The sequence below is a fragment of the Mesoplodon densirostris genome, chromosome 19, assembly GCF_025265405.1.
Source record: "Mesoplodon densirostris isolate mMesDen1 chromosome 19, mMesDen1 primary haplotype, whole genome shotgun sequence".
Taxonomy (NCBI): Eukaryota; Metazoa; Chordata; class Mammalia; order Artiodactyla; family Ziphiidae; genus Mesoplodon; species Mesoplodon densirostris.
The window spans coordinates 27,960,257-27,985,875 of NC_082679.1; the positions used below are offsets into that span (position 1 = coordinate 27,960,257).

General features: G+C 49.2%; 1 pseudogene; it reads left to right on the forward strand.

Annotated features, from left to right (window-relative positions):
• The first annotated feature begins 171 nt into the window (after nt 1–171).
• On the forward strand, nt 172–24,744 carry LOC132479631 (zinc finger protein 541-like; annotated as a pseudogene).
• The last annotated feature ends 875 nt before the right edge of the window (nt 24,745–25,619 follow it).

Here is a 25,619-nt window from a genome sequence, read left to right on the forward strand (position 1 = left end):
CGTAAGTTGTGTTCCCCGCTGGTTCTCCCCAGTTCCAGGACTGGGGAGAACCAGTGTGTTCCCTCAAATTTCTTGTCACCCGATCCAAACTGGAATCCCATTTGCCAGGAAAAGAAGAGGAAGCAGAAACAGCCACTGGGGAGTCAGACCTTGTGTCCACCACAAAGCGACATGAGGAAAGTACAGCAGGGGGCCAAGTCCGAGGGAGTGACAGGGAGTGGCAGACGCTGGCAGGTGGATGGCGCGGGGGTGGGAAGCCACACTGAGGAGGCTGCTGAGGCTGAGACCCACTTCCAGGCCACGGTGCGGCAAAGCACAGACTCTGCCACGGGAACCAGGGGAGGCTGTGCAAAGCTCTAGCTGCTGTGAGGGTGCCGTGGGCGGCAAGACGGGAATCCTGGAGAGTAGCTGGAAGGCTCTCAGCGGAGATGGTGGCCTGGGCTGGAGTAGCAGTGAAGAGGCCAGAAGCGCAAGGATTAGGGATCATGTTAGAAGTAGATTCAGACATGCTGACGGGTCACACATCACAGGGAGAGCTGGTAAGGAAAAGGACAGATGGAGGTTGGCAGGGCAGGCTGGGGTTTGAGCAACTGAGTAGATGCTATTAATAACTGAGATGAGGAAGAGGGACACCTCAGAGGATTGATGGCTTAAAGGCGTGATTGTGTCTGTAACTGTGTGCTGCCTTCGGAGGGACTGGCTAGGGGAGCAGGGCAAACGCTGGTGTCAGGAGGCTTCACAGAAGGGCCAGGTTTCAGTTCAGTCCATCTGAAAAGACGGGGAGGGAGGAGGAGCAGAGGAGGAAGTTGAGTTGGAAGCAGTGCGGGCACTGTGGTTGGGGAAAGGACTCTGGCATCAGATGAACCAGAATCTACAGCCTGGCTCTTCTTCCTTCCTTTGCCACCTTGGGCAAGTCATTTTCCCTGTTTGAGTCTCAGTTTTCTCATTCTGTAACTGGGATGGAAAATGCCTACCCACATATATCTGGTTGGTTTGTTTTTAATGCCCTTTAACTTTTTCTTGTTGTTGTTGTTTTGCTGTGTTGGGCCTTCGTTTCTGTGCGATTGCTTTCTTTAGTTGCGGCGAGCGGGGGCCACTCTTCATCGCGGTGCGCGGACCTCTCACCGTCACGGCCTCTCGTTGCGGAGCACAAGCTCCAGACGCCCAGGCTCAGTAGTTGTGGCTCACGGGCCTAGTTGCTCTGCGACATGTGGGATCTTCCCAGACCAGGGCCCTGCATCGGCAGGCAGACTCCCAACCACTGCACCACCAAGGAAGTCCCGAACCTGATGTTTCTTAAATGCTTTCCGGGATGGCAATCCAGGACACGAGTGTGTAATCTATACATGCGTTTGAGAGCAAATATTCCACGAGTAATAATTATGCCAAGGGTATGGAAAACCCACTGATACTTGACCAGGCGATGGATCAAAACCTGGTGGCACAGTGGTTAAGAATTGCCTGCCAATGCAGGGGACACGGGTTCGAGCCCTGGTCCGGGAAGATCCCACATGCCGCGGAGCAACTAAGCCCATGCGCCACTAGTGAGCCTGCGCTCTAGCGCCCGCAAGCCACAACTACTGAAGCCCGCACGCCTAGAGCCCATGCTCTGCAACAAGAGAAGCCACTGCAACGAGAAGCCCGCGCACTGCAACGAAGAGTAGCCCCCACTCGCCGCAACTAGAGAAAGCCCACGCACAGCAATGAAGACCCAATGCAGCCAAAAATAAAGAAATAAGTAAAAGAAATAAGAGAAAAAAGTCTTCAAGTATTTGGAAACTAAAGAACACTCTTCTAAAATAACTCATGGGTCAAAGAAAAAAAATCAAAAATGAAATTATAAAAAAAAACTACTCATTTACCCAAGGAGTAGAGAAACATGGAAAATTCAGATATATAGGGAAAGGAAAATTAAGTTGATCCATGATGCTACCAATCAATCCCATTCTGTTTGTTTCTATTCAAATTTATTTTTCCCTTTTAAAGACTAGGTCATTCCGTTTTTCAACAATCCTCTTGTTAGTGGCACGGCACTTAGTGGTACAGCATGAACATCCTTTCACGTCAATGGATATTCTCCTACAGTTGTATCTGAAATGCCTGCGCCATAGACCATTGAGACCAGAATGCAGTCACCCACCTGCCCTCGTGTCAGTTATTAGGTGGTTTCTCACATTTCACCAGGAAAAACAATGCTGCAGTTAACTCGCTTGCAGTTCACTGCAAGATCTCCGTTAATTTGTACAGATCGGCCTTAATTTCCTTAATTAAAAAACCAGAGTGGAATTGGCTGGGAGAAAGGACTTAAACTTTTCTAAGATTTTGCATTGTGCATTTCTGGATTGCACTTGCAAGCGTGCTGTTGATGTTACCGTCATGAAGTCCTGCCTGTCGAGTCACTCTGTCCTGGAAGCTCTCAGACTGTTGCTGTCCCCTCCCTTACCCCCCAAGTGTGGCTTCAAGATTGGGTGCCGCCCTGGAGGTGTGGCTTGACCAGGGTCCCTTCTCCCCCTCACCTGGTGCTAAGCCTGGTCTTCTCTGCGAGTGAAGCTGCTGAAGTTGGGGTTCTCGGCCAACTCCCTGAGTTGGACTCAGCTGCTGAAGTTGGTCTGAGGGTGGTAGAGTGCTTCGGCCCGGGCTCCGATGTCCCCGGATGTCATAACCTGTGCTTTCTCCCTCTGTCTAGACCTGGGGCTAGGCGTGCTCAAGGTGCCCAAAGAGGCTAACGAAGGAGGCAGGGCCACGTCTGGGAGCACAAGGAGAGGAAAGCGGCAGCACAGGTCCCCTCAGAACCCACTCCTGGACCGCAGCCTCTGCGGGAAGGTGTTCAGCAGCGCCAGTCCTCTCAGCAAGCACTGCCTGACGCACAGCCAGGAGAGGAGACACGTGTGCAAAATCTGCAGCAAGGCCTTTAAGCGTCAGGACCACCTGTATGTAGGAGTCTGGTCGGGATGTCTGTTCAGGGGGCTGCTGGGGGCTGGGCGTGTTCCCGGTTCTTTTGCATCCCCTCCCATCCACCTGCACCGCCCCGCACCGTCGGGTGTCCCAGGTGTGTGCGACCTGTGCTCCTCCCACGGCCAGTGTTTGGTGGGGGCGGGGGGCAGGGCCTACACTGCCCCGGACAGCCCGCCCTCCCCAGCCTCCAGATTCACTCCAGTGAGGAGAGCGCCGCTGCGATTTGCAGACAGGACCCATGTGCTTTAAAAACACACTCCAGAGGCAATTTTGTCATGGAGGGAGTTGGGCTAACTGCGTAGAGAAAGTTTCAGAGTCCCTGGTAGGTGTCTGAGCAGAACAGATATGCACTCCATGAGGAATATATGTTGGGATAACACCAGGGCGTGAGGGGTTCTGAAATGCCTGTTTCTAGAACATGGCAATGCAGTGTTCACTCTCTTTTTTCCTGTTTCAATTCCCCCTTTTATTAACTCGATTTTTTTTCAAAATTTGACTTTAAAAAGCAAGCTCAGTGTAAGAGGAGCAGAATTCCGTTTGTTCTTCATGTCTTAGAAATGATAAGCTTTTCTTGCTGCCGAGGGAGAAGAGACAGACTTTCAAACTGAGAGACTCGTAAGTGGGAGAGGACGATCCCTTGCATGTTTACAGCTCGCCCAGCCTTTACTGAGGCTTCGATGAATCCCGCTTTCATTGTATCCTCTCCCCTCTCGCCATTAAGGATGGGAAATGATTTACTCCTGTCACAAGCTGGTAACAGTTAGGGCTAGAAAGTGGGTCTCCGGATGCCCTCTCTGCTGCTTCCCTCAGATGGAGGCCAAGGGTCCACGTTTGGGAAAGGGTTTCATTATTTACTGGGTCCAATTGATTAGAACCATCCGGGGTAGGATTGTTGGGAACCCAGAGGGTGATTTACCCATTTGTTTATATTTATAATATATTAATGCAGGTATACGTATGATGTAAATATACTACATACTTGCATTCTTTTATATTTGCAGACATTATAGGCGCATTTGGCTTTTTGTTGTTGTTGCTGTGGGGCTCCCAGGTCGCTGTCTAGAGGACTCCTGTGGGAAGGCAAAGACTCCTTTGTTGAAGGAAGGATCATCCCCAAGTTAGCGTTTCCTTAAGTTTGTTCTCAGAACTCTGGTTCTCTGCTTCTCGGGGATGCTAAAAGGGTCTATTTTAAAAGCATGGTTTTGTGGGCAAATAAGTTTGAGAGACATGGAAAGTTCAACAGATCTCTCGTTATCTGCTCTGTGGCTTTTCAGTTTGCTCCTAGGAACCTCCAAGAAGTAAAGAGTGTTTTTCCCAAACTTATTTGCCAGCTGAGCCCAAGTCCTCAGGGAGCAACTCTGGAGCCTGGTGTTCCTTAGGAACCCACTTTGGGGAACTCTGACTTGACTCCCACTGATGTTTTTAATCTCAGATTAGGGGTTTGCTTAGGGGTGAGGGCAAGAGCTCCCCCTTCCAGAGGGCTTTGGCCATAGCAGGGGTCTTTCCTCATAGGGTCTGAGCACAGTTTCTGAGTTGCGATGCTGCCGCCCCCTGGGGACACGCCTGGGTTCCTGCAGTTAGTGACCCACGCCGAGACACCCACTAACTTTCTCCTCATGTGATTCCAGGACTGGGCACACGCTCACCCACCAGAAGTCCAAGCCCTTTGTGTGCATTGAGCAGGGCTGCAGCAAGAGCTACAGCGACTACCGCTCCGTGCGCCAGCACTACGAGGTCCAGCACGGCCTGTGCATCCTCAAGGAGGTCCCTCCGGAGGAGGAGCCCTGCGGGAACTCACCCCGTGTGCACGAGGTGGCCTGCCAGCCCGCACCCGCGAGCCTGTGGTCCCTGGTGCCCCCGGAAGCCCCATCCCCCATCTCCCTCTTGTCCAACCGAGACCTCCTGCGCTGTATCGTGAGCAGCAGCATCTGCCAGAAGATCCCTTCTCCCGGGCCAGCCCTGGGAGGGCCTTCAGACAGCGGCGAAGGGAGGATCACGGCCTGTTCCTCCCTGCCCTCGTCAGGGTCCTCCTCCTGCGGCCCAGCCAGCACCCCGGCGGCCCCAGGAGCCCTGGGCACTGAGGTGTTCCCGAGGATCCCCGGCCCCCACGGAAGGAGCCGGGCACGGACGTGTTCACAGCCGTCCACTCACGGGCAGCGGAGAACAGCGGCCCCGACCCAGCCGAGCCGGAGCTGCCGCTGCTCCAGCCCCCGTCATCCCTGGAGGGCTGGCCCGAGGGCGCTCCCTGCCCGCCTGCCTGCCTCTGTTCCATGGCCAGACTGTCCCCGCCAGTTCCCAGCCATCAAGCCACAGTTTCCAGTGGCTCTGAAACCTGTCGGGCTGCCCTAAGAGCAAAGGAAACAGTATGTTTGTCGTCCACAAGCCCTCTGCAGTGCCGTCCCGGGAGGGCTCCGAGCCGGGCCCCGGGCTCAGCAGCGACTCCCCTGCTGGGGAGCCCTCACCCAGCCAGTGCACCGGTCTGGAGGACACGCCGTCTTTCCCTCCCACGCTCCTGAAGGCCCAGGGGGAGGCCTCGGGCGACCCCAGATATGTCAGCACCAGCGGGGAAGACGACTCCTGGGCTTCCAAGAAGAGCAAGTTCGACTGCGACTCCTTCTCGCGGCAGAACCCTGGTGAGCCTGGCCCCCAGGACGGCTAGAAGTCCAGCGGCCTCCCGTCGGATGCCACACCGCTCTTCCAGCAGCTGGTCCTGAAGGCTCAGGAGTCTCTGGTGAGCCACGAGCAGATGCAGGTGTTCCAGATGATCACCAAGTCCCAGCAGATCTTCTCCCACACCCAGGTGGCCGCCGCCTCCTCCCAGCTTCCCACACCCGACGGCAAGCAAGTTGCCCTGAAGTCACTGCAGGGGCCGTGGCCACAGCAACCCCCACCTGTGGCACCCACTGTTGCCTCTCTCCATGCTGGCCCCGTGAACCCTGATCCAGAGGGGTCCCTAGCCCGCAGGAGAAAATCCACACCCGCTTTACCCACAGAGCCCTCCCCCAGCAGCGTGAGCCAGGACCCAAAGGGAAGACCAAAAGTGGCTGCTGCTCCACCTGCCCCCACGGCGGCGTCCCTGGACCCTCCTGGAAACCCAGACATCTCCTCTCTGGCCAAGCAGTTGCGATCCTCGAAAGGGACCTTGGACCTAGGGACATCTTCTCCCTCGGGGCCTGCATCAGACCCAGTTAGGAGGGGAGGAGCCATCCAGAGCCCACCTCCCAGGGAAGCAGGCCCAGGCTGAGAATGGCACGGCTTCCGGGGCCACAAAAGGTGGAGAGGGCCCGGCCTGCTCCTGGGGCGGAGGCTACAGGCTCTTCTCTGGCAACTCCGGGGTCCAGCACTTCCGGAAGGAGAAAGTGAAAGTGGATATTTGCTGTGCAGCTTCTCCAAGCCAGGTAGCCATGGCCTCCTTCTCGTCGTTGGCCGGGCCTCCAGCGGATCCCCCCTGGGACTCCAAGTCCAAGCTGATGATACTCAACAGGATCCAGGTACCAGGGCCCTCTCACGGGACCTGACCATGCGGGGGGCAGAGTCTCGTCCTTACCTGTGTCCGTGTTTCTGACTTGTCCAGGCACTGTATTTAACCTCAGCAAATCCTCAGATGCAGTTTGTTTACAGAGGGGCGAATGAAGTTCCAGAGAAGGGATGGTTCCTCCCATCACCCTCCACCCTGCAACACACACACACACAACAGAACAGGGCTTTAGAGTTGTCAGAGACACTTTGCATCATGTTTCTTCACTAAGCTTTTTCTATTTGCTTTCTTTCTGCCTTTCGCTTCCTTTTGGATTTGCCTCCTTCACTTCTTCAGAGAATGTAAAGGCAGAGCTCCTTTACCCTTGATATTTGTACGTGAAATGCTGTGTCTATTCTGGTTGTGAATCACAGGTCCACAAGTCCGACTTGGCCCCTACTGCAGGCCTGGCACTGGTCCGCCCTTTTGGAGCAGCTTGGGTCCTCCCACATCGTGCCCACGAGGTCCTGGGCGCAGAGAGCTTGGCCACGTCTCTTCGTGATGTTCCGAGGTCCAGCATCCTTCCTGTCGCACCACAGCTACCTCCTCCTCTTTTTTTTTTTCCCACAGCTTTAATATTCACGTGCCATCTAATTCGCCATCTTGAAGTGCACCATCCAGTAGTTTTTAGTTTGTTTACGAGGTCGTGCTCGCGTCGCCACTCTTTGCCAATACACTTTCATCACCGCAAAAAGAAACCCCACACCGTTGGTTGTCACCCGCAATCTCTCCATCCCTCCCAGCCCCTGGCAACCATGCATCTACTTTCTGTCTCCATGGATTTGCCTATTCTGGACACTTCATGTGACGGGAATCCTAACGCTGCGTGGCCTTTTGTGTCTTTTGCTTCTTTCACTTAACCTGATGTTCTCAGAGTTCCTCTGTGCTGTAGCACGGGTCAGAACTTCACTCCTTTTTATCGCTGGTAACTTGTGCATTGTATGGAAACACCACATTTTATTTATCCATTCATCAGATGATAGATATTTGGGTTGTTTTCCCTTCTTGGCCATTGTGATAACGGTGCTATGAACATTTGTGGACAGATTATTGTTTAGACATATGTTTTCATTTCTCTTGGGAAATACCTTGGAGGGGAATTGCTGGGCTCTAGGGTAATTCTATTGGAGGAAGTGCCAGACTTTCCCAAAAAGCTGTGCTGTTTTATATCCCTACCCAGAGTGTATGAGGCCTGCAGTTTCTCTGCATCCTCACCAACACTTGTTCTTGTCCAGTTGGTTCACCTTAGTGGGTGGGAAATGATAATCTCATTATAGTTTAATTTGCATTTCCCCGATGGCTAATAATCCTGAGCATCTTTTAATGGCCATTTGTATATCCTCTTTGGGTAAGTGTCTATTCAGACCCTTTGCCCATTTTTAAATTGGGTTGTGATTTTATTTTTGAGCTGTGAGAGTTCATTATGTATCACTGATACAGAAATATACATAGTCCCTTATGAGATACATGATTTGCAACTTTTTTCTCTTATTCTGTCTTTTCACTTCTTGATGATGTCCTTTGAAGCACAGAAGTTGTAAGTTTTGATGAAGTCCAATACGTCTGTCTTTTGTTTGGTTTTGGAGTCATCCAAGAAACCACTGCTTACTCCAGGGTCACCAAGAATTATACCTGTGTTTTCTTCCAAGTCTTATAGTTTTCACTCTTGCATCTCATTTCTGATATGTTGGCTCAGATGTATTTTCGTCTTCAGGGTGGAAATATCTACCGGGTCCCCCACCCGATGAAGGAGGAGAACATGGCGGGTGGCTGGTAAGTTCAGAAGCCCCTCGGGAGAACTCTGGTGGCTTTGATGTGCTGGCCCTGGGTGAGCGAGCTCTGGATGCTTCACTCCTGAAGGGGTGAGCACCAGGCCACGGAGAATCGGGGGCATCATGTCCATTTCTTTAGGGTTCGTCCAAAGCTGTCTGTCAGAGGATCAGTGTTTGGGGACGGAGTCCCATTCTCCCTTTCTTCCCCACAGGAACCAGCACAGTGGTGGTCCCACAGACTGGGCAGAGCCAAGGAGCACTTACGTCTGCAAGAATTGCAGCCAGATGTTTTATACAGAGAGAGGGCTGAGCAGCCACATGTGTTTTCACAGCGACCAGTGGCCGTCACCTCGAGGGAAGCAGGAGCCGCAGGTGAAGGGGCGCGAAGCTGCCATTCATCTCAGGATGGAGCCGTCCTCCTGCAGGGAGCCTGGCTGGGGGCCGGGAGTCAGGGCTGTGCTGCTCTGGAGGGGCCCCTTGCTCCCTACGTACTGTGTCTCTTATAGGGCTGGCTCTTCTCTGTGTGTAGGTGTGTGGCATGGAGTTTTGCAAGCCACAAAGACAGGTGCTGAGGCCAGAAGGGCACAGGCAGAGTTCCCCGGGAGGCAGGAAGTCCTTGGACAACATGACCGCCGCCCCTTTGGTGGTCCCTGTTTCGGTGCCAGTGGCTCCAGCGAACCATCCCCTGGGGAGCAAGGTGGGTGCACTTCCTTCCAGCTGCTTTCCAGCTGCCAGTGGGAGCTGTGAGAAAAGCCCCCAAATCCTGACTCCAGAAGAGCTTGATTTGCGTGTTCATTCATCCATTCAACCTCCAGTGAACTTCCTTTGTGTCTGGCCCTGTGCTGGGCAGGGCTGGGGACACTGCAGCGACCACAACAGGCCTGCCCCCGTCTCCTGGGGCTCCCAGCCCAGCGGAGTAGATAGACCCATCCCCGGACACTGACGACCCAGAACGGGCCGGGCTGGGAGAGGGAGCTGTGGGAGCCCCAAGGGCACCAGAGACCCTGCCTGAGGAAGGGGGCGTTGCAGCTGAGAGCCGGAGGATGAGGAGGGGTAAGATGGGCAGAGAGGAGGGGAGATTGCGTGGAGGTAAGAGAGAGTGTAGCAAGCTCAAGCCGTCGTCTCTTCAGCCTGTGCTGGAAGACCCCACCTGGAGAAGTCCATGCTGGACTCGGGTACGGGGTGCATGGAGCCCACTGTTTGTCTCCCAGGAGCTGCTGTCATTTTGAGGGCAACAGGTTTTCCTTTTGTCATGCTGTTGCATCCGTCTGGCCCCCACACTTTAAGTGCCAGTCACTTTAACAACGGATATGAGTTTCCAAAATGGTCTGAGTGAGGGCCTCTCCTTGGGGTGGGGGTGGGTGCCTGAGAAGGCCCCGGCGTCAAATGTCGCCCGGCTTAGGGTCTGGAGTCTGGCTCAGGCGTGGTGGCCCTGCCCGGCTTCCTGCGCTGAGGACTCTGGGCATGGCCATGCTGGGTGTGCATTTGGCTGGTCAGTACCCTTTCCCACTCTCAGGCCATCTTGAGGTCTGAGCTTTGGGGCCGGTGGCCTCAGGTGACCCCCGTGGTTCTGAAGTCTCTTCTTCTCCAGGGACAGGAGAAGGACGGGGAAGAGAGAGACAGCAAGGAGAGCAGCCAACACAGGAAGCGGAAGAAGCTCCCACGGCCCGAGGCACTGCTCATCCCTCCTCCGCCCTCCATGTCTGGGGAGCCGGGCCCGGGAGGATGCCGCCAGAGCTGCCTGCGCTCGCCCGTGTTCCTGATGGACCACCTCCTGAAGGGACTGTCCCAGTGACCTCCCTACACACCGCCCCCGATGCTCAGCCCCATCCGGGAGGGCTCTGGGCTGTATTTCAACACTCTCTGTTCCACATCTGCCCGGGCCCGTCCCGACAGGCTCATCAGCGCCATGCTTGGTGAGTGAGCTTGATCGCCCCATGATGGGCCTGCGGGGGGCCAGACCCCCGCCCCCTGTAGAATTTGGTCCAGCCATTCTCTCTGGCCTACGCCTGGGTCTGCTCTGGGGGTCCCGTTGCTGTTCAGAACTATCCCAGGACCATCTGGGACCAGCAGCCTTCTAGGTGCTTATGACTTTGTAGCCAGAAAGAAAATAGACACCATTTAGCCTAAGCACCCTTCTGCCTGCCCTTTCGAGTAATTGTTTAAACAGCTTTATTGAGGTATAATTCACATGCCATATGAATCACCCATTTAAAGTGTACAGTGATTTTTTAGTGTATTCTTAGGATTGTACACCCATCCCACAATCTAATTCTAGAGCATTTTCATCACCCCAGAAGATTATATCCACGAGCGGTGACACACAGGCCCTGTAGCCCCCAACTCCTCAGCCCTGGGCAACCACCAGTCTACCAACCTACTTTTTCTATGGGTCTCCCTATTCTGGACATTTCATGTAATTGGAATCATAAATTACGGGACATTCTGTGTCTAGTTTGTTCACTTAGAATAATGTTGTCAAGGTTCATGTTGTAGTATGCATCAGTGCTTCATTTCTTTTTATGGATGAATGATATTGAATTCTCTGGATAGACAACATTTTATTTATCCATTCATCAGTTGACGAGCATTTGGGTTGTTTGTGTCCTTTGGCTGTTGCAAACAGTGCTGTTAAGAACATTTATGTGTAAGTTTTTGTTGGACATAAGTCCTCATTTCTCTTGGGTATATAACTCAGAGTGGAATTGCTGGGTCAAAGGGTAACTATGTCTAACCATTTAAGGAACTGCCAGACTGCTTTGCAAAATGGCCGGGTCATATTAAATTTCCACCAGCATTGTATGAAAGTTGCAGTTTCTCCACATCCTTGCTCACACTTCTTAGCTGTCTTTTTTATTACACCCATCCTAGTGGGTGTGAAGTGGTAGCTCATTGTGAGGTGTTTGTTTGTTTGTTTGTTTTGTGGTACGTGGGCCTCTCACTGTTTGTGGCCTCACCCGTTGTGGAGCACAGGCTCCGGATACTCAGGCTCAGCAGCCATGGCTCACGGGCCCAGCTGCTCCGCGGCATGTGAGATCTTCCCAGACCGGGGCACGAACCCATGTCCCCTGCATCGGCAGGCAGACTCTCAACCACTGCGCCACCAGGGAAGCCCTGTCTTGCTACCTTTGTGGAAAGTCAGTTGACCATAAATGATTTGAGATGTTTCTTCTTTTTTAATACAGATATTTTACAGCTATAGATTTCCTTCTGAACATTGCTTTAGCTACATTTTGTAAGTTTTAGTATGTTGTTTTTTTTTTTTTTTTTTTTTCTTTTTGTGGTATGCGGGCCTCTCACTGTTGCGGCCTCCCCCGTTCCGGAGCACAGGCCCCGGATGCGCAGGCTCCGTATGCGCAGGCCCAGCGGCCACGGCTCACGGGCCCAGCCGCTCCACGGCATATGGGATCCTCCCAGACCGGGGCACGAACCCGTATCCCCTGCATCGGCAGGCGGACTCTCAACCACTGCGCCACCAGGGAGGCCCTATGTTGTGTTTTTATATTCATTCAGCTAAAGTATTTTCTAATTTATCATTCCACTTCCTGTTTAATACACTGACTGTTAAAGAGTGTGTTGCTTAATTTTCACATATTTGTGAATTTTCCAAATTGCTGCCTTTTATTGATTTGTAATCTAATTCTCTTTTGGTCAGAGTACATACGTTGTTTCTTTTTCAATTTAATTTATTTTATTTATTTATTTATTTATTTTGGCTGTGCTGTGCGGTTTGCAGGATCTTAGTTCCCCCACCAGGGGTCGAACCCATGCCCCCTGCAGCGGAAGCGTGGAGTCCTAATGACTGGACCGCCAGGGAATTCCCTTAAATTTATTTTAAAATTTAAAATTTATTGAGGCATGTTATATGGGCTAGAATCCGGTCTGTCTTGAAGAATGTTCCATGTGAATTTGAGAAGAATGTATTCTACTGATGTTTGGTGGAATGCTGTATTTTGTCTGTTTTGTCTAGTTAGTTTCAATTTCCTTGTTGATCTTCTGCCTAGTTGCCCTATCCACTGTTGAAAGTATTGAAATCTCCAACTATTATTTTTTAATGGTTTATTTCATCCTTCAGTTCTGTCGTTTGTTGCTTGGTGTATTTTGGGGGTCTGTTTGTAGGTGTGTATATGTTTGTAATTGTCACATCTTCCTCACGGCTTGACCTTTTATCATTAGGATGTGATTGTGACATCATTTGTCATTATTACAATAATTTTATCATTATCTCTAGTAATATTTTTGGTTTTAAAGTCTAATGTGCCTGACATTAGTATAGCCATTCCATTCTCTTTTTTGGTTGTTGTTTGCTTGGTATATATTTTTCTCTTCTTTTACTTTCAGCCTATTTGTGTCTTTGAAAATAAAGCATGTTACCTCTAGACACCATTAGGTGGATCATGTGTTTTTTATCCAGTCTTACAAACTCTGCCTTTTGATTGGTTTGTTTAATCCATTCTTGTTTAATGTTATATTGATATGGTTGAATTTACATCTGCCATTTTGCTTTTTATTTTCTATACGTTACATGTCTTTTTCTCCCTCTGTTCCTCCTTTCCTGCTTTCTTTTGTATTAAGTGAGTATTTTCTAGTGTGACATTTTAATTCCGTTAATTTTTCACTGTTTCTTAGTCATTTCTTAGTGGTTGCTCTAGGACTTAAAATATATGTCTTATCAGAATCTGTTAGGATGTGTAATAACTCATTAACAGTGAAATATAGAAACACTGCTCCTATCTAGCTCTATTCCTTCTAACTCTTTTGCTATTATATGTGAGAGACCCAGTAATACCGTACTGGTCATGTTTATTGCTTTATATAATTTTATTTTGTGTAAAAACACTGAGCGGATAAAGGAAAGCAAGCATGATTTATAGAGGTTGTTATATTAACCTTCTTATTTACCATTTCTGATCTCTTCATTTATTCTTGTGGATTTGAGTTACTGTCTGAGGTGATATTCCTTTACTCCAATGCAGCTGTGCTCCTTGTGCAGTTACTGTCACATATATTATATTTCTATATGTTACAGGCCCACAATACATATTGTTTTATGCAGTTATTTTTAAGGCCATTAAAAAAAGAAAAGAAATATGTAATCCTAGTGATTTTTATAGTTACCCATATTTACTAGCGCTTCCCTTTTTTTTTTTTTTTTTTTTGGTTTGGATTCAAGTTACCATCTGATGTCATTTGCTTTCAATCTGAAGGACTTTCTTTACTATTTATTTTTATTAGGGATATATAATTCACATACCATACAATTCATCCCTTTAAAGTATAGAATTCAATGGTTTTTAGTATATTCACAGAGCTGTGCAACCATCACTACCATCAGTTTTCAGAAATTTTCATCATCCCCAAAAGAAGCCCTGTACTTATTAGCAGTCCCTCCTTTCCATCCTCCCCATCCCCAGCCGTGGGTAACGACTAATCTACTTTGTCTCTATCGATGTGGCTATTCTGCGTATTTCATATGAGTGGAATCATACAGTATGTGGTCCTTTATGAATGCCTTCTTTTAGTTAGCATGATGTTTTTAGGTTTCATCCAAGTTGCAGTATGTATCAGTACTTTGTTCCTTTTTGCGGGCTGAATAATATTTCACCTTTAATATTTCTTGTAAGGCAGGTCTGCCAGCAACAGGTATCCTCAGTTTTTATTTATCTGGGAGTGTCTTTATTTTACCTTCATTTTTGCAAGATAATTTGCTGAATATAAGATACTTGGTTAACACTTTTTTACTTTCAGTAATTTGAATATATTATCCCATTGCCTTGTAACCTACATCGTTTCTCTTAAAAAGTTAGCTGTTAATTTTACTGTAGTGCCCTTGTATGTAACAAATTGTTTTTCCCTTTTTGCTTTCAAGATCTTATCTTTATTTTTGCTTTCCACATTTTGCCTATGTTATGTCTGGATGTAGAGCTCTTTGTGTTTAATCTTTCTTGGAGTTTGTAGAGTTTGCTGGATATACATATTGTTTTTCATCAACGTTGGGAAATTTTCAGCCATTAATACTTTAAATATTCTGTCCCTTTCTCCCCTCTTTCTGGTACTCCCAATACATATATATTGTTGCATGTAATGACATCTCACATTTCTCTGAGGCTCTCTTCACTTTCCTATATTTATTTCTCTCTGTTCTTCAGATTTCATAGTCTCCATTGTTCTATCTTCAGGTTTGCTGATCGTTTCTTCTGCCAGCTCAGATGTACTGTTGAGCCGTATTTTGGTTATTGTACTTTTTTAACCCCTGAACTATTTCCATTTGGTTCTTCTTTTTTTTGGCTGCATCGCACAGCATGCAGGATCTTACTTCCTCTACTAGGGATCACACCCATGCCCCCTGCAGTGGAAGCGTGGAGTCTTAACCACTGGACCGCCAGGGAAGTCCACATTTGTATCTTTTTAAAAACTAATTTCCATCTCTTGATGGCATTTTCTCTTTGATGACAAATTTTTATTTTATCTTGCTTTAATTCTTTAAGCATGGGAGCCAGGGGAAGAAGCAGCCCCCATCTCCTTGGCTGCACCTACCTGGGTAGAGCTTCCGTTACAAAGAGCTGGGGGCTAGGTGGGTAAGGGGGTGGGCCATGGCTCCAGTGCCACAGACTCTCACTGTTCTTCCCGAGATTTAGTGGGTTTTCTTGAATGAGTATTTCTTAAAATGCTGTATGCCTTTGGGACAACGTGCAGAGACTTTAGCTTACTGTTCTTTTTTTTTTCTTTTTCAATGATTTTTGTCAGTAAATCTGTTGTTTTGCCGAGTTCCTTACTCTACATTTTCAGAAGTCTTATCCCACTTCCATGCAATCTTTTTATTTTATTTTATTGTGATGTGAACAGTTAATCTGTGATCTGCCCTTTTAACAAAGATTTAAGTGTGCAATACAGTATTGTTGACTATAGGTACAATGTTATACAGCAGATTTCTAGAGCTTGATTAATTGAAACTTTATGCCCATTGATTAGTAACCTCCCATTTCCCACTGCCCCAACCCCTGGTAACCCCTATTCCACTCTTTGATTCTATCAATATGAATTCAACTACTTTAGATACGTTATATAAGTGGAGTCATGCAGTATTTCTCTTTCTGTGACTGGCTTATGTCACTTAGTATAATGTCCTCAATGGTCATCCATGTTGTTGCGTATTGCAGAATTTCTTTTTAAGGCTAAATGGTATTTCATTGTATGTTGATGTCACATTACCTTTATGTGCTCATCTGTCAGTGGACATTTAGGTTGTTTCCACATCTTGGCTATTATGAATGGTGCTGGAGTGAACATGGGAGTTCAGATATCTTTTTGAGGTCTTGACTGCAGTTCTTTTGGATGAATACCCAGAAGTGGGTTTGCTGCATGATATGGTAGTCCTACTTTTAATTTTTGAGGAAACTCCATACCATGCAATCTTTTTTTTCCAATTTTCAATTTTATATTGGATTAGAGTTGATTTACAATGTGTTAGTTTCAGGTATACAGCAAAGTGATTTTGTTATACATAATCACATATCTATTGTTTTTTAGATTCTTTTCCCATATAGGTTATTACAGAGTATTGAGTATAGTTCCCTGTGCTATACAGTAGGTCCTTGTTGATGATCTATTTTATATACAGTAGTGTGTGTATACCATGCAATCTTGAAGAGCCTGCTTTTAGCTGCTCTGGAAAGGCAGGCAAAAAGGGCCTCATGGGTCAGTTGTAGCCAGTCTCCTTGAGGCTCTTCTTTGGGTGTTTTCCAGATCACATGGACGGCTCTTTTGGCATCAGTGTGGTGAAGGACAACAGCAAGATCAGCACTGAACCGTGAGTTGGAACAGACTTAGAACCTGAGGGTCCTTGCAATGTGGGGATGCTTTTACCCTCCTTGCATTCCAGTGTCGGTTTTTCCCAAGGGAGCCTTCATCACGGGAAAGTCAGGTCTAGACCCAGAACCTCTCCAGGAGAGAAGTGGTGGATTTTTCCAGGTGTTTCCCCAATATTCCTTCTGTCCAGACATACCATAGTTGGATGTCTGCAGACAGAATGCCCAGCACCCTGGGGTTCTAGATAGAATTGGTGATGGCGCAGTGAGATACTGTTCTGTAGCTTGGATGTTCCCTTGGATACAGAAGAATGCCAGGTATCAGCACATACCTCCCCTGTCCTAGACCCCAAACGCCTGAAGCCAGAAATCTGGCAAAAAAGCAAATTGGAGGAAGGAAGGAAGTGTATCCCTCAAGAGGTCTCTGGAATACCAGTGCGTGTCTGCTGGGCTGATGAGCACTCCCTGTGTCTGAGAGATGGCCAAAAGGTGGGTTCCACAGCCCTGGTGAGCAGGGCTCACCACACATCTCTCTTGTATTTCCCATCTTGGTCACACACATATGCCTTTTATGTCCGTGTGTGTGGCCTCATTTCAGACACATCAACATAGGGAGCCAGTTTCAGGCTGAGATCCCAGAGCTCCAGGACAGATCACTGGCTGGAAGTGACGAGCATGTAGCTACTCTGGTCTGGAAGCCATGGGGAGATGTGATGACCAACCCGAAGACGCAGGATAGGGGTGACTGAGACTTTGGGGCCAGGTTCCCGAGAGCCCTCCTCCATGTCCAAGGGGTTTCTCCTCCCAGTTCTCACCTTGACCAAGAAGCAGTGATCCCCAGGCGGGGGTGGGGTGGGCAGAGCTGGCCTTCAGCGCAGGACTGCTTTGCTGTGCTGCAGTCCCTTGCCCCACCTCTCCTCTCACCCAGTAGCTGGCCAGGCCATCCAGAGCGGGTGCCAGGAGCAGGGTTTCTGCCCATCCTCCTTGTCGCTCCCTTCCCTCAGCCTGCTTGTAACAGAGAGGTGAGGGAGATGGTGACAGGAGCCCCCCACCCCATCTGTGCTGTTGGGGAGGTTTCCTCTCTGGCACTTGCTGACCCTCTGTGTCTCCTCTCCTTCTCGCTGCCGGGCTGCCTGCTGGAAACAGTGACCGAGCTCTGCAACGTGGCCTGCTCCAGCGTGATGCCGGGCGGGGGCACCAACCTGGAGCTCGCTCTGCACTGCCTGCATGAAGCCCAGGGCAACATCCAGGTGCGGTGCAGGCGAGGCGGGGGCTCAGAGGAGCTGTGGGAAGCTCCCTGGTCTCTTAGGGCCAGGGGCTCTAGGCGCAAGACACGTGCCTTCTACTTGGGGCTTTGCAGCTCACGAGAACCAAAGGCTGGCCACCCACCCTTCTCCCTGGTCGCTTTGGGACTGGTGGTGTCCTTTGGAACGTAGGGGAAATGCACACATACGGGCTCAATCAGTTATTTCTCTGGGGTGACAGCAGAGCACCAGGGTTCCTCCAGCGTTACCTCATCTCAGCGCGGCACTGGGGAGGCGGTGCCTAGCAGAACCAACTCAGGGCCTGCATTCATCTGGTTTATTTACTGAACATTAACTTTTGGATTAAAAATGGTGTATGCAAACCTCAGATGCAACAGAAATGCCTCTGCCTCCTCCAAGGACCCTCCTCACAATCCTGAAGTTTAGAAAATGAAGAAGTCCAACTGTGTGTAGTGGGAGAGGAAGTCACGTCACCCGAGTTGGAGACCCAAGAGTCAGGGCTACATGGTGCTTTTTCTCAAGCTGAGAGGCAGTGGCTGGCACGTGGTGGGTGCTCAGCAGAGTAATCAGCACACATTTACTGGGTCCTCCTGATACCTGGTGATGTCACGGTATCAGGCTGGGGCCAGCTCAGGGGCCCATTCTTGGTTTAATGCTCTGCTGCCACCATCTTGAAATTCTTAATAGTTTCTGAGCACAGGGCCCCGTGTTTCCATTTTGCGCTGGGTCCTGCAAACTGCATAGCGAGTCCTGACCGGGGTTACGCTGTTGAGCAAGACAAATGCCCTCTCTTTGCAGGGCTTACATTTTAGGAGAGTGAACACATGAAATACATTTTTTACAAGTGATAGATAATGATTAGTGCTATGAGGACCATAACATGGGGTAGGGCGGGGGCAGTGCCACTCCAAATGCTGCTCCCTGAAGAAATAAGGAGCTTGTGCCAGAATAAGTCCACACACTGTTTCGTCATCAAGTAAATCTTGCTATGAAAAAGGTAACGTCAGCTGCACTCAACAGTCCGCTTAGTGCTGTAGGCAATGTGTCCCAAGTGGTTCACAGCTGGTGGCCAGTCCACAGACCGACCACACTTTGAGTCGCCCTGGGGTAGGGGTGGCTTTAGGGAGGGCTGCACATATTTTCTGATTGGATGAAAGAATGAAGGTGGGCCTCTACCTCACCTTCCCTCCCTCAGAGAGTTGCCCACCACACCTCTCGTTCCAGGTTGCCCTGGAGACCCTGTTACTGAGAGGACCCCAGAAGCCACGGACTCACCCTCTCGCCAACTATCACTACACAGGTAACGAGCGTGGCTGCCCGCGTGGTTTTGGCCTGGCTGAGGCCCCTGCGAGCCAGTCACTTTCCATGGCAAGCTCTGCACGTGCCTCCCGGAGTTCTCTTGGGGCCTGCACCTGCCCTCCCAGAAGGGCCCGTCCTCTCTGGGGGACTCAGTGGGTGCTGTTCTCTAGTTGGATCCAACCTTCCCCTTTCCACTGGTTCCCTCGTGGGCTCTTCCTGGCCAGAAGGGGGGTGCCAGGTTGGGGTGGGCTCAGGTTTCCCAGTTGAGCACTCCAGCCTTGGAGTCAGGCAACCAGGGGCCCACGCCTGCCCTTGGCAAGTCTCTTAACCAGAGGAAGCCTCAAGTTGCTGCACCTGTCAAGTGGGGATGGTAATTGCCCCTACCTGCTAAGGTTTTTGTGAGGATTGTGTGAGATAAAGCAAGTAAGGGGCTTAGCAGAAATCTTGGCATATAAGTGGCGCTCGGTGGCCTGAAAAAGGAGGGGAGTCTGCACTTCAGCCGTGGCTGTGGTCCCAGAAGGAGAAACATCCTTCCTCCTCTTGGCTGTTTCTCCAATAGGTTCGGACATCTGGACCTCCATGGAGAAGAGGCTCTTTAAGAAGGCGTTCCGTGCCTACAAGAAGGACTTCTACTTGATACACAAGATGGTAAGGCGAACATGGCAGGCTGGTGTAGACAAGGCTCCTTCACACGGCCGAGGCGCTAGAACTGCAGGGCCTTTCAGGGGCGATACTCTGCTCATGCTGTGAACAGTTGACAACTACAATGCCATTGCTTGGAACAACCTGAAACGGTAGAGAAATGAATCCCATGTTCAAAATAAAGCCCTCCAGACCCCTCCCCACAATCCTACTTCTGATTTGATAACCTGACAGGTATTTATTGCCCATACGGATTTTACACACCTATATGCACTTTCTCAAAAAAGGATGACATCATATACTTAATATCCTGCTGATTAGTTTGCTCTTTTTTTTAACTTGATGTACGCAAAATTGCACATAATCGAAGTGTGAGATTTAATGTTTTTGACATAGTTATACACTTGTAAGACCACCACGATGATCGAGATAATGAGAGTATCCTTCACCCCCAAAAGTTCCCTCCTGCCCCTTTGCAACCCTTCCTTCCTGCCACCCGGGTCCCTAGTCAACTCTTGTCTACTTTCTGTCACTCTAAATTAGTTTGCATTTTCTAGAGGTTTATATAAATGGAATAATCATACAGCACGTGATCTGCTTTGTCTGGCTTCTTACACTCAACCTAATGATTTTGAGATTCATCCATGTTGTCGTGTGTACCCATAGTTCATCCCTTTACTGTTGAGGAGTATACCACTGTGTGGACGGACCACCGTTCATTTAATCATCCACCTGTTGGTGGTTTCCAGTTACTGATGACTACAGATAAAGCTGCTCTGCACATTTACATACAAGTCTTTGTACGGACATGTACTGGGTTTTTTTTTTTTTTTTTGCGGACACGGGGTTGGGATTATAAATACCTAGGAGGGGAATGAGGGTAATTTATAGTAGATGTATGTTTAACTTTTTAAGAAACTGCCGAACTGTTTTCCAAAGTGGCTCTACCACTTCCCATTCCCACCAGCAGGTTATGAAAGGTCCAGTTGCTCCACACCCTCGTCGACACTTGGTATGCTAAGTCTCTTTAATTTTAGCCATTCTAATGAGTGTACAGTCGCATCTGACTCCATTTTCCTAATGACTAATGATGCTGAGCATCTTTGTGTTTTTTTGCTCTCTGTGCACCTTCTCTGGTGAGCTGTCTGTTCATATCTTTTGCCTCTGTTTTTATTGGAGTGTCTGTGTTTTTATTGAGCTGTAGGAGTTCTTATTTTGATCTGAACACCAGTCCTTTATCCAGATATATGCTTTGGAAATATTTTCTCCCAATATGCCATTTGTCAGTCTTCTAACAGTGTCTTTTGAAGAAAAGTTTTAAATTTTGCTTAAGCCTAACTTACTAGTTTCTCTTTTATAGACTGTGCTTTTCGCGTTGTATCTAAGAAATCTTTGCCTAACCCAAAGTCACAAAGATTTTCCCCTATGTTTTCTTCTGGAGGTTTTATAGTTTTAGGTTTTATTTCTAGATTTATGATCCATTTTAAGTTTATTTTTGTATGGGGTGCGAGGTGAGTTCATTTTTGCATATGGATATTTATTCCAATACCTTTTGTTGGAAAGACCATACTTTCTCCACTCAGCTGCTTTTGTACCTTTGTTAAATATCAGTTGGCCATATATATATGCATCTACTTCTGGACCCTGTATTGTTCCATTGATCTGTTTGTCTTTTATTAAGCTATTCCCATACTGTCTTTATTACTGTAGCTTTATTCTAAGTCTTGAAATTAGAAAATGTTAGTCCTTCAACTTTGTTATTCTTTTTCAAAGTTATTTTTTGTATTCTACATCCTTTTTAATTCCCTATGAATTTTAGAAATAACTTGACAATTTCAAAATAAAAATTTCTGCTAGGAACTTGATTGGTACTGTTTTTGACTCGTTACGTCAACTGGGGAGAGTTGTTACCTTAACAATATTGAGTCTTCTGACTCGTGAACAGGGTATATCTCTCTATTTCAATCTTTAATTTTTCAGCAATGTTTTGAAGCTTTTAGTGTACAGTTGTTGCATACTTTCTGTCAGATTTATTCCTAAGCGCTTGGTTTTTTTCTGTTTTGTTTTTTGTTGTTGTTGTTGTTTTTTTGCGGTATGCGGGCCTCTCACCACTGTGGCCTCTCCCGCCGCGGAGCACAGGCTCCGGACGCGCAGTCCCAGCGGCCATGGCTCACGGGCCCCACCGCTCCATGGCACGTGGGATCCCTCCAGGACCATTGCACGAACTCGTGTCCCTTGCATCGGCAGGCGGACTCTCAACCACTGCGCCACCAGGGAAGCCCAGTACTTGTGTTTTTTATGATGTTATAGAGTTCTTTTTTATTTCAGTTTCCAATGGTTTGTTGCTAGTATGTATAGAAATAAAATTGATTTTTATATGGATCTTGTGTTCTGAAATGTTGCCAAACTAACTTACTAGTTTTGGTAACTTTTTTGTGGATTCCACTGAATTTTCTACATAGACCGTCACATCATCTGCAAATAAAGACACTTTTCTTTCTTCCTTTCCAACCTGGATGCCTTTACTTTTTTTCTTGCCTTTTTGCACTCTAGAACCACCAGTACAGTATTGAGTAGAAGTGGTGAGAGTGGAAATCCTTGTGTTGTTCATGATATTTGAGGGGAAACCACTCCACCGTTAGCTGTAGGGATTTTGTAGGTCTCATTTATCAGGTTGAAGAGAAGTTCCTTCTATTCCTATTGTGCTGAGAGTTTCCATCAGGAATGGACATTGGATTGTATCAAATGCTTTTTCTGCACCTATCAAGATGCTCATATGATTTCTCTTTTTTAAGTTTAATATGATGAATTACATTGATTTTCGATTGTTAAACCAACCTCACGTTTCTGGGATGAGCTCCACTTAGTCATGGTATATTGTCCTTTATATATATATATACATATATACATACATATATATATATATATATATATATACACACACACATATATACACGTATATATATATACACATATATATATTGTTGGATTCTGTTCGTTAAAGTTTTGTTTAAAAATTTTCATCTATGTTCATGAGGGACATTGGTCTGTAGGCTTCTTTCCTTGTAATATCTTTGTCTGGCTTTGGTATCAGAGAAATGTTGAACTTACGGACTGAGTTGGGAAGTATTCCTTCCTCTTCAGTTTTTTGGAGGGCTCTGCCTAGCTGTCACATAAGGCTATGAGGTATCCACCACGTAAGGACACTCTGGTTTAATTAGTCCCAGTCGGTAGACATGTGGCTCCACATGATGTCACAGTGAGCGTCCTCGTGTGTACCGTGTGTGCGTTTTCCTGGAGAGAAGCCTTCTTGGGCCAGCCTTGTTGCTCAGAGCGTGCAGAGCTTAGATGGTGTTGACTCTGGTGGCTTCTCTCTGAACTCCTTCATCCCCAGGAGGACTTTGTGATTCTCTGTCCCCCGTAGCAGTGGAGCATACCAAGCCGTAGGGGAGAAACGTTTCAGGAGGGCTTTCAAAAAGTGGCGGCTGGCCCCATGGGGAGGGGATTTAGGGCGTCAAGGCCATACTCACTGCTACTCCTGAGGCACTGTCCTTAGCCGGTTTCTGTCTTCCTCCACTAGGTCCAGACAAAAACAGTAGCCCAGTGTGTCGAGTTCTACTACATGCAGAAGAAAATGAACAAGTTTGACTGCGGCCGAGCCCCAGTGCCGGAAAAGAGGGTCAAGAGAGAGCTGGGTGAAGCAGACAGGACAGAAGCGAAGGTAGAGGGTCTCGGGATAGGGCTTCAGGAGTTCAGCACGGATCTGGATGCCCGGTGCCCATCCAAGCTGGCTGGCGGTGGGGGGGTGCACCCCGCGACGTCTGGACGCTCTGGACACCTGCTTCTCCCTTAGAAGGGCGGCGGGGCGGTCAGCACCCTTTCATCACCTCTGCCCCCTGTGCAGGTCACTCGTAGCCCTCGGAGGAAACCCAGCCACCGTCCAACCCCCGAATTACCGAGGACTACTGAGAGTTACAGGAGGGAGTCCATCCCCAACTCCAGCCCAAACACCGGCTCGAAGCGGACCCCTGAGCTGCCGGGGAGCAGCAAGGGCCAGGGCTTCTTTCCCTGCCGGGAGTGTGAGAGGTACCGCCCTTTCCCTGGATGCTCCCACACTGCCTGCCCTCAGCCCTCTGGGGTGCCCCCCTCAGGGCTACCCGCCTCCCCCTGCTCTGACCCCTGTGTCCTCTGGTGCCTCCTCAGGGTGTTTGGCAAGATCAAGGGTCGGAATGCCCACATGAAGTGGCACCGGCTTCAGGACCACGTGGATCCCACCGCCAGGGCAAGGTGGCCCGTGGAGCCCTTCCAACTGTAGGAGGAGGAGGGCGAGCTAGGGGCTGGCATCGGCCCTCTGCGTGGGCAGCTAGTTGGGATGGGCACCTCCAGCCCTGTTGCGTCTCCTTTGTTGTTTCTGTACGTTTTCCCTTGTATATAGTATTAAATTTGTTTCTTAAGAAGCTGTCTTCTGGCTTCCCTGCCTGTTGATCCAGCGAAGGCTTTTGAGCCCCTGCCGCTCCCAGAAGCCACAGTGACTGAGTCCCTGCCCTGGAGGACCCTCATGCATGAATGCAGCCAGCATTCATCAAGCACCTGCTGTAGCTGTGCCAGACAATGCCCAGTCCACGTGATGGGGACATAGTGATGGAGGGACAGGCCCCTCCCCTCACAGAGCTTACATTTTAGGAGCGGGAAGGTAGGAGTGATAAAGCAGCAAAAAGGTGAGTTTAGATATCTATAGTGCGTATGCTTCGGGCCGTAATAACAGAGGAGTCGGCGTAGGTTTAAGCTCTCAGGACACGTGGTGGTGCCAGTGGCTCCACGGTGAAGTCAAGGCCTGCCAGCAGTGGCCAGCGTCTGCAAGTCGGCTGCAGCAGCAGCAGCAAGAATCCCCTCTTGTACGCGGAGCACCCAAACCTTCGGAGGGTGCAGGGCAGAGAGCAGCTCCCTCCCTTCCTTGTTGCCCTTTTTAAAAGTGAGGAAAGCTTGTAGCAGCGCCCAACAGAACGCCCCTCACGTCTCCTCGGCCAGAACTGTAGCCCGTGCTCTTTCTAAACTGATCCGTGGCCGTGGAAAGGGAAGTGGCCACCGTTATCCCGGACCCTCAAGATTTGTCTCCAGGGCAGAACCGTAAGTTGTGTTCCCCCCTGGTTCTCCCCAGTTCCAGGACTGGGGAGAACCAGTGTGTTCCCTCAAATTTCTTGTCACCCGATCCAAACTGGAATCCCATTTGCCAGGAAAAGAAGAGGAAGCAGAAACAGCCACTGGGGAGTCAGACCTTGTGTCCACCACAAAGCGACATGAGGAAAGTACAGCAGGGGGCCAAGTCCGAGGGAGTGACAGGGAGTGGCAGACGCTGGCAGGTGGATGGCGCGGGGGTGGGAAGCCACACTGAGGAGGCTGCTGAGGCTGAGACCCACTTCCAGGCCACGGTGCGGCAAAGCACAGACTCTGCCACGGGAACCAGGGGAGGCTGTGCAAAGCTCTAGCTGCTGTGAGGGTGCCGTGGGCGGCAAGACGGGAATCCTGGAGAGTAGCTGGAAGGCTCTCAGCGGAGATGGTGGCCTGGGCTGGAGTAGCAGTGAAGAGGCCAGAAGCGCAAGGATTAGGGATCATGTTAGAAGTAGATTCAGACATGCTGACGGGTCACACATCACAGGGAGAGCTGGTAAGGAAAAGGACAGATGGAGGTTGGCAGGGCAGGCTGGGGTTTGAGCAACTGAGTAGATGCTATTAATAACTGAGATGAGGAAGAGGGACACCTCAGAGGATTGATGGCTTAAAGGCGTGATTGTGTCTGTAACTGTGTGCTGCCTTCGGAGGGACTGGCTAGGGGAGCAGGGCAAACGCTGGTGTCAGGAGGCTTCACAGAAGGGCCAGGTTTCAGTTCAGTCCATCTGAAAAGACGGGGAGGGAGGAGGAGCAGAGGAGGAAGTTGAGTTGGAAGCGGTGCGGGCACTGGGGTTGGGGAAAGGACTCTGGCATCAGATGAACCAGAATCTACAGCCTGGCTCTTCTTCCTTCCTTTGCCACCTTGGGCAAGTCATTTTCCCTGTTTGAGTCTCAGTTTTCTCATTCTGTAACTGGGATGGAAAATGCCTACCCACATATATCTGGTTGGTTTGTTTTTAATGCCCTTTAACTTTTTCTTGTTGTTGTTGTTTTGCTGTGTTGGGCCTTCGTTTCTGTGCGATTGCTTTCTTTAGTTGCGGCGAGCGGGGGCCACTCTTCATCGCGGTGCGCGGACCTCTCACCGTCACGGCCTCTCGTTGCGGAGCACAAGCTCCAGACGCCCAGGCTCCGTAGTTGTGGCTCACGGGCCTAGTTGCTCTGCGACATGTGGGATCTTCCCAGACCAGGGCCC